Here is a 7,416-nt window from a genome sequence, read left to right on the forward strand (position 1 = left end):
TATCTTCTTCTTTTTCTTTGGGCTGTTCCCTTTCAGGGGTCGCCACAGCGAATCATGTGCCTCCATCTAACCCTGTCCTCTGCATCCTCTTCTCTCACACCACCTAACTTCATGTCCTCTCTCACTACATCCATAAATCTCCTCTTTGATCTTCCTCTAGACCTCCTGCCTGGCAGCTCCAACCTCAGCATCCTTCTACCGATATATTCACAGTTTCTCCTCTGAACATGTCCAAACCACCTCAATCTGGCCTCACTGACTTTATCTCTAACACATCTAACATGAGCTGTCCCTCTGATGTCCTCATTCCTGATCCTGTCCATCCTCGTCCCTCCCAAAGAGAACCTCAACATCTTAAGCTCTGCTACCTCCAGCTCTGCCTCCTGTCTTTTCTTCAGTGCCACTGTCTCTAAGCCGAACAACATCTCTGGTCTCACCACCATCTTGAACACCTTTCCTTTAATTCTCACGGATAATCTTTTGTCACACAACACACCTGAAACTTTTCTCCACCCGTTCCAACCTGCTTGCACACACCTCTTTTCCACACTCTCCATTGCTCTGAACTGTTTACCCTAAGTACTTAACTTAACCCTCTTCACCTCTGCTCCGTGTTACCTCACCTTTCCACCAGTGTCCCTCTCATTCACACACGTATTCTGTCTTACTGCAGCTAAGCTTCATTCCTCAGAATTCCTCATACAATACCACAGCTACTCTCTCAGCACACTGTCATACAATTTCTCTAAATCTACGAAGACACAATGCAACTCCCTATGACCTTCTCTGTACTTCTCCATCAGCATCCTCAAATCAAATAGTGCATCTATTGTACACTTTCTCACAGATTCTTCTAGCTTCAACTACTCTTTCCCACAACTTCATTGTATGGCTCATCAGCTATGCTAATTTTATTTGCCAATTCAGGTTTCTCCTACAGGGTTGGCTGTGCATCTGACAGGGTGAACAGTGCCTAAGTTATAGAAGCTTCTTACACCAGGGCCAAAATACATGTCTGGCAGGGCTACTAACACACAAGCTCCTTCCTGCACTAGGACCTGTCTTTATTGGGAACATACTGTCGAGCCAAATCAACAAAACACCAGATATTGAGGACACCTGTCAACCTGTATACTTGTCTGTGGTCTCACGCTTAGTCAGTTTGACATCCATGTTACTTTAGTGGGAAAGCAGCATTCAGTGTGCCTTTTAAGTGGTTGTTGTTGAGTGATTAGTTTGTTGATGATGAATTTATTAATAATGAAACAAATAATGACAGCAGTTTGTGTAAAGACGCCTCAGCTTCTTAACAGAGGAGCTGGAAGGAGACCTTCGGAAGGAGACCTCCAATGAGATTGATCCTCAGTTCCAGCAGCATGACCAGCTGCATGCTGCAATAGAGAAAATAATATATAAGACAAAAAAGGACAAGTCTGTGTATATTTTGAGCTCTTAATCTGACGGGCTCGTGCGGTAAGCGTATTGCGTCATTTCCTGTTTCTGCACATGCTTGGGTTTCGACCGAAGGACTGTTTACTGATTAATTGTAGCTCTTTTTTTTTTACTTAAATAAGTGATTTCTTCCCACAAGAATTAATAATTGAGTCGTAACATACACTTGTATTACACAAGCACCTGCTCTTGTAAAACATAACCAGCTAACGTTTACAAATTCCAGATTTCCCCTATATTAGCTTCGCTAGCATAGCAGTTATCCGTTAGCAATGGCTTGTCTGTCTTCCCTTCTCTCACTTCCTCTGCCTCCTTTAGTGATAATGGTCTATGTAATAAGCGTAAGGTTTTGCAGCTTTGGATGCGAGGCTAACGGAACTGGAAGCGCGGCTGCGCACCACGGAAAACAATTCAGCTAGTCAGGCCCCGGTAGCTGGTGTGGGTCAACCTAGCGTAGCCCCTGCTAGCTGTCCCCCAGCAGTTCCCGAGCAGCCGGCAAGCGAGTCCGGCTGGGTGACGGTTCGTAAGAGATCTAATGCTAAACAGACGCCCGAGGTTCACCACCAGTCGGTTCACGTTTCTAATCGATTTTCCCCACTCAGCGACACACCCGCTGAGAAACCAACTCTGGTAATTGGCAGCTCTATAGTCAGAAACATTAAGTTAGAAACTCCAGCGGCCATAGTCTCTGGACCCCTGCCAAATCTGACCAGTGACGACATGTACACCCGCATGTCGTCATTCAACCGCTGGCCGTCAAGGTGGTGTCCAGCAAACGATGTGGCCCACAACTCCCACATAACTATAGAGACTGTGTCTGTTCCCCGACCTAAATTACATAAAGTAAATATGACAACAAGAGGAGTTAATCATAATAACCTAATAAAAGTTAAGACTACTCCTCTTACAGAACAAAACCCAAAAAAACTATAACTAATGACAACACTATTAAATGTGGATTATTAAATATCAGATCTCTCTCTTCTAAATCTTTGTTAGTAAATGAGATTAGTAAATAAGATCATCAATTCGATTTATTTTGTCTTACTGAAACTTGAGCAGGAAGAATATGTCAGTTTAAATGAGTCAATTCATTTTTAGATTCAATTGTTTTTTCTGATTTTCTATCTGATTTATTGCTTAGTACAGATAAAGTCTTTAAAGTGGGTGACTTTAACAATTATGTAGATGCTGACAGTAACTGCCTCAACACTTCGTTTAATTCATTATTAGATTCAATTGGTTTTACCCAATTGTTTTAGTCACACCCTAGACCTTGTCCTTACGTATGTAATTGAAACAGATAATTTAACAATATTTCCGCACAACTCTCTTCTGTCTGACCATTTTTAAATAATATTTGAATTTACAATAACAGACTATACAGCAGATAATGAAAAATTCCACTATAGCAGATGCTTAAGTGAAAAAGCTGTCAACAAATGTAAAGAAATGATTCTTTCATCATTTGTTTCACCATATGCCAATAAAATGGAAAGTAGCCACCTTATTGTCACTCCTGCATGAGTAGATTATCTTGTTGACAATTCTGCAGCCTCACTACGTACAATACTCGATAGTGTTGCCCCTCATAAAAAGAAGGCAGTAAACCAGCAGAGGCCATCTCCATGGTATAGTTCACAAACACGCAACTTAAAAAAGGAAACACGAAAGTTAGAAAGGAAGTGTTGTTCCAGAAAGTTAGAAGACTCTCATTTAGCCTGGAAAAATAGTTTAAAAATGTACAAAAAAGCTCTCAGTGATGCCAGAACAGCATATTATTCATCATTAATAGAAGAAAACAAGAACAACGCCCGGTTTCTGTTCAGCACTGTAGCCAGGCTGACTAAGAGCCATAGTTCTGTTGAGCCTACTATTCCCTTAACTTTGAGCAGCAATGACTTCATGACCTTCTTTATGAATAAAATTGTAGCTATTAGAGAACGAATTCACCAGATCCTCCCCCCAAAAATTACAGATAGATCTTCATGTTGTGCTAGAGTCAGTGCTAGAGTCATCGATAAGGCCCCACTTCCTGTTAGACTGCTTTTTACCCATAGATCTCTCTGAGCTAACTTCAATTATTACCTCATCTAAACCAACAACCTGTCTGCTAGACCCTATTCCAACTAAGCTGCTCAAGGAAGCTTTACCCTTAATAGATACGTTCGTATTAGATATCATCAATCTATCTTTAGAAACAGGCTATGTACCACAGGCCTATAAGGTAGCTGTAATTAAACCATTACTTAAAAAACCCTGTCTTGACCCAGGTGTTTTAGCCAGTTACAGACCAATATCTAATCTCCCCTTTATTTCTAAAATAATTGAAAAAGTAGTCGCAAAACAATTATGTGATCACCTTCATAGGAATAATTTGTATGAAGACTTTCAGTCAGGATTTAGAGTTCATCATAGTACAGAAATAGCACTGGTAAAAGTCACCAACGATCTTCTCATGGCCTCAGATACTGGACTCATCTCTATACTTGTTCTGTTAGATCTTAGTGCTGCATTTGATACCATTGATCACAACATTTCATTACAGAGACTGGAACATGAAATTGGGATTAAAGGAACTGTGCTAGGTTGGTTTAAATCTTATCTATCTGATATATTTCAATTTGTTCATGTTAATGATGAATCCTCCATGCACAAAAAGGTTAGCTATGGAGTTCCACAAGGCTCTGTGTTAGGACCAATACTTTTTACTTTATATATGTCTCCTTTAGGGAAACTCCATAAATTTCCACTGCTATGGTGATGATACCCAGCAGTGGTGACAATTGCTGGATGAGAGAAGAGGAGAGATGGTCAAGAGGAGGAAAGGAGCTCAGTGCATTGGGGGGTGGGTCCCCCAGCAGTCTAAGCCTATGGCAGCATAACTATCACTAACTATATGCTTTATTAAAAAGGAAGGTTTTAAGCCTAGACTTAAAAGTAGAGAGGGTGTCTGCTTCCCGAATCTGAACTGGGAGCTGGTTCCACAAGAGAGGAGCATGATAGCTAAAGGCTCTGCCTCCCATTCTACTTTTGGAAATTCTGGGAACCACAAGTAGGCCTGCATTCTGAGAGCGAAGTGGTCTACTGGGATGATATGGTGCTATGAGGTCTTCTAAATATGATGGAGCCTGACCATTCAGAGCTTTATATGTAAGAAGCAGGGTTTTAAATTCTATTCTACATTTAATGGGAAGCCAATGGAGAGAAGCTAGTGAAGGTGAAATATGATCTCTCTTGCTAGTTCCAGTCAGCACTCTTGCTGCAGCATTTTGGATTAATTGCAGGCTCTTTAGTTACTGGGGCATCCTGAAAGTAGGGAATTACAGTAGTCCAACCTAGAGGTAACAAATGCATGGACCAGTTTTTCGGCATCACTTTGAGACAGGATGCTCCTAATTTTGGCAATGTTCCGTAGGTGGAAGAAGGCTGTTCTAGAGATTTGTTTTATATGTGAGTTAAAGGACAGATCCTGATCAAACATAACTCCAAGGTTCCTTGCAGTAGTACTGGAGGCCAGACTTATGCAATCTAGAGTAACAATATGGTTGGACATCATGTCTCTGAGATTTTTGGGCCCAAATACTATGACTTCAGTTTTGTCTGAGTTTAAAAGTAAAACATTGTGGGACATCCAGGCCTGTATGTCTTGTAGACATGCTTGAAGCTTTATTAACTGATTATTTTCATCTGGTTCCATAGATAAATATAGCTGGGTATCATCAGCATAACAGTGGAAATTTATGGAGTGTTTTCTAATAATGTTGCCTAAAGGAGACATATATAAAGTAAAAAGTATTGGTCCTAACACAGAGCCTTGTGGAACTCCATAGCTAACCTTTGTGTGCATGGAGGATTCATCATTAACATGAACAAATTGAAATCTATCAGATAGATAAGATTTAAACCAACCTAGCGCAGTTCCTTTAATCCCAATTTCATGTTCCAGTCTCTGTAATAAAATGTTATGATCAATGGTATCAAATGCGGCACTAAGATCTAACAGAACAAGTATAGAGATGAGTCCAGTATCTGAGGCCATGAGAAGATCGTTGGTGACTTTTACCAGTGCTATTTCTGTACTATGATGAACTCTAAATCCTGACTGAAAGTCTTCATACAAATTATTCCTATGAAGGTGATCACATAATTGTTTTGCGACTACTTTTTCAATTATTTTAGAAATAAAGGGTAGATTAGATATTGGTCTGTAACTGGCTAAAACACCTGGGTCAAGACAGGGTTTTTTAAGTAATGGTTTAATTACAGCTACCTTATAGGCCTGTGGTACATAACCTGTTTCTAAAGATAGATTGATGATATCTAATACGAACGTATCTATTAAGGGTAAAGCTTCCTTGAGCAGCTTAGTTGGAATAGGGTCTAGCAGACAGGTTGTTGGTTTAGATGAGGTAATAATTGAAGTTAGCTCAGAGAGATCTATGGGTAAAAAGCAGTCTAACAGGGAGTGGGGCCTTATCCATGATTCTAGCACTGCTGTACATGAAGATCTATCTGTAATTTTTGGGGGGAGGATCTGGTGAATACTTTCTCTAATAGCTACAATTTTATTCATAAAGAAGCTCATGAAGTCATTGCTGCTCAAAGTTAAGGGAATAGTAGGCTCAACAGAACTATGGCTCTTAGTCAGCCTGGCTACAGTGCTGAACAGAAACCGGGGGTTGTTCTTATTTTCTTCTATTAATGATGAATAATATGCTGTTCTGGCATCACTGAGAGCTTTTTTGTACATTTTTAAACTATTTTTCCCGGCTAAATGAGATTCTTCTAACTTTCTGGAACGCCACTTCCTTTCTAACTTTCGTGTTTCCTGTTTTAAGTTGCGTGTTTGTGAACTATACCATGGAGATGGCCTCTGCTGGTTTACTGCCTTCTTTTTTAGAGGGGCAACACTATCGAGTATTGTACGTAGTGAGGCGGCAGAATTGTCAACAAGATAATCTACTTGTGCAGGAGTAACATTAAGGAGACTACTTTCCATTGTATTAACATATGGTGAAGCAAATGATGAAGAAATAATTTCTTTAAATTTGTTGACAGCTTTTTCACTTAAGCATCTGCTATAGTGGAATTTTTCCCTAACTGCTATATAGTCTGTAATTCTAAATTCAAATGTTATTAAAAAATGGTCAGACAGAAGAGAGTCGTGAGGAAATATGGTTAAATTATCCGCTTCAATTCCATACGTAAGGACAAGGTCTAACGTGTGACTAAAACAGTGAGTGGGTTTATTTACATTTTGGGAAAAACCAATTGAATCTAATAATGAATTAAACGCAGTGCTCAGGCAGTTACTGTCAGCATCTACATGAATGTTAAAGTCACCCACTATAATGACTTTATCTGTACTAAGCACTAAATCAGATAGAAAATCAGAAAATTCAATCAAAAACTCTGAATAAGGGACTGGAGGACGGTACGCGATAACAAATAATAGTGGTTTTTGAGTTTTCCAGTTTGGGTGTGAAAGGCTAAGAGTAAGGCTCTCAAATGAGTTATAACTATGTTTAGGTCTAGGAATTATTGATAAGCTACAATGGAAGATTGCTGCAACTCCTCCACCTCGGCCTGTGCTTCTAGGAACATGATAATTAATATGACTTGGGGGGGTTGACTCATTTAAACTGACATATTCTTCCTGCTGCAACCAAGTTTCAGTGAGACAGAATAAATCGAATTGATGATCACTTATTAAGTCATTTACTAACAGAGATTTAGAAGAGAGAGATCTGATATTTAATAATCCACATTTAATAGTTTTGGGGTTTTGTTCTGTAAGAGGAGTAGTCTTAACTTTTATTAGGTTATTATGATTAACTCCTCTTGTTGTCATATTTACTTTATGTAATTTAGGTCGGGGAACAGACACAGTCTCTATAGGTATGTGGGAGTTGTGGGGGGGTGATGGTTGTAAGGATACTGCAGAGAGGCGTGTAGGACTGG

This window comes from Channa argus, chromosome 15 (assembly GCF_033026475.1).
Source record: "Channa argus isolate prfri chromosome 15, Channa argus male v1.0, whole genome shotgun sequence".
Taxonomy (NCBI): Eukaryota; Metazoa; Chordata; class Actinopteri; order Anabantiformes; family Channidae; genus Channa; species Channa argus.